This window comes from Lactuca virosa, chromosome 8 (assembly GCF_052849685.1).
Source record: "Lactuca virosa cultivar CGN04683 chromosome 8, Lactuca_virosa_CGN04683_v6, whole genome shotgun sequence".
Classification (NCBI taxonomy): Eukaryota; Viridiplantae; Streptophyta; class Magnoliopsida; order Asterales; family Asteraceae; genus Lactuca; species Lactuca virosa.
This window is the reverse complement of record NC_136433.1, coordinates 305,628,825-305,630,833: the sequence shown is the minus strand read 5'-3', so window position 1 is coordinate 305,630,833 and position 2,009 is coordinate 305,628,825. Positions and strand designations below refer to the sequence as shown.

Below are 2,009 nucleotides of genomic sequence, written 5' to 3'. Positions count from 1 at the left end.
TAAGATATTTTTAAAATTTTATTAATTAATAAGATTAAAGTTTTTTTAAAACTTTTGTATTGATTGCTTAAAATTACTATATGTTATGTATGTGAAGGCATTTAAGTAATTTGATAAAAGCAACATGCACATATCTTTCAATTTTTTCAAAATGTATTTGCAAACCTCTGAAGTTGTGAGAGTCAACAAAACAAAAAAAGTCAAAACCATGGTGCATCCATGCTCCATATATACTTATAGTTGATATTTAAACCATGGTGCATCCATGCTCCATATATACTTATAGTTGATATTTAAACATTCAACTTTAACATGTGATGGTGGATCTATGCTTCATATATACTTATTTGGAGAAAAAAATAGAGTAATACTTACTAATAACAATCATATATTTACTAAAAGCCATTTTTTTACAATTAATAACTAAATTCAAACAGAGCTTATGTTTTGGGTACCATAACAATAAACAAAAAGAAAATAAGGGAAAGCAAATTGTATTGTGTTTCCATGTTTTTTGATTAACTAAAACCGTAGATACTATAATTTCACGTATAACAAATAAAGATATAATAATTTTTTGAACTGATAAAAGAAATAATCTCAAGCAACTTTTATTAAGATGTGAAAATTTTAACAACTTAAAGCCAAATCATCTAATTTATTTATCCGACATGAAGGATTATAGAGATAAACATTGTATATCCTAATATGTTATTTCATAACCCAAGTAGTACCCAAAGATCCTCAATAGTATAATCAATGCTAAGTGTTCCTATTTTGGTTAATTTCCTGTCTCCCAACCTGATGGGCCAAAGAAAGAGTAAATTAGTCATTTCAGCAACAAACTAAAGGGAAATTTGGTTATTGCAAACGATAAAATCCAAGCTACTAATCTGATGGGCCAAAATAGTCATTTGGGACGATAAAATGAAGGGAAAATTAGTCACTGTAGCCTATAAAATAAACATCAAAACTTTTTATACTTTCGATTTACGATAATTATGTGTTCTTGCAGTGCACTTTCAAAGTACATTGTTATTTCAAAGTAGATAGAAAGCTACAATGTACAAATCAATGAAAATATGTCAATATTCTTGCATATATACCCTATCAAAATCTTGTAAACACATTAATACATACCTTTGCAATTAAATTATAGACTGTTAAGTTCCATTTTTGTCTAGTTTTTGTTTATGCAACTTGCCCAACCTCTGCAACTTTACTAAAATCCTCATTCAGCCAAGTTGTTCCAGTAGTCACATACCTAAACAGTAAACACAATTAAGAGGGTAAATTTGGAAGCTTTTTTACAAACAAAATATTAATAGACCACATTTGAAGTTTTATTACAACCTGCTTGATTTGACAGCTGATCCAGTGTTGTTTCGTTTACTTTTTGCTGTCATTATCAACTCAATCGTTATAATTATATACTATAATTCATGAAAACCACCATGTCTTAATATTCCTTCAATAACCAGATTGTTTTCTTTTACTATTTGAGCTAATTGAAATGAACCAAAATACTTTAACCATTTAACTAAAATTTTCTCCATTTATAGCCTATTAAACTGTAACATTTATTTGACAAAACTCTGAATAAAAAGGGGATAAATTCATTTTGACATAGAAACTGTTACCCTATAATATATACTCTTTTTTGCCTCAAAGGATGTCTCATACTCACATTCATAAGATTTATTTAAATAATGTCAAATGGAAAATAAAAAACACTTGTATTTTCAACATTTTATAAATTATGCCATGGATGAAAGAATTTGCATTACATAATTCAACGATTAAGCAACAACATGAATGATTTTGTGCCTTAGCTTTGACTCGGACAATATTGATATATATGAAGAGGGAGAAAACCCTTTCAACCGGAGTTGAAAAACAAATACCTCTGTTGGTAAAATTATATACCGGTATATTGGAGAAATTACAGGTTTGTATGATGCCCTGAAATTCCAATTAAGGCATGGACAATCTTCAATTAAACACAAACA

The 2,009-nt window shown here is 28.2% G+C and overlaps 1 long non-coding RNA gene across 1 annotated transcript; it reads right to left on the bottom strand.

The window, feature by feature from the left end:
- Window positions 1–723: 723 nt before the first annotated feature.
- On the bottom strand, window positions 724–1,763 carry LOC145129015 (uncharacterized). The gene is made up of 3 exons (XR_013717239.1): window positions 1,354–1,763; window positions 1,141–1,264; window positions 724–801 (listed from the first exon to the last, which is right to left on the bottom strand). It is a non-coding gene; the product is annotated as an uncharacterized LOC145129015 (long non-coding RNA).
- Window positions 1,764–2,009: the final 246 nt, after the last annotated feature.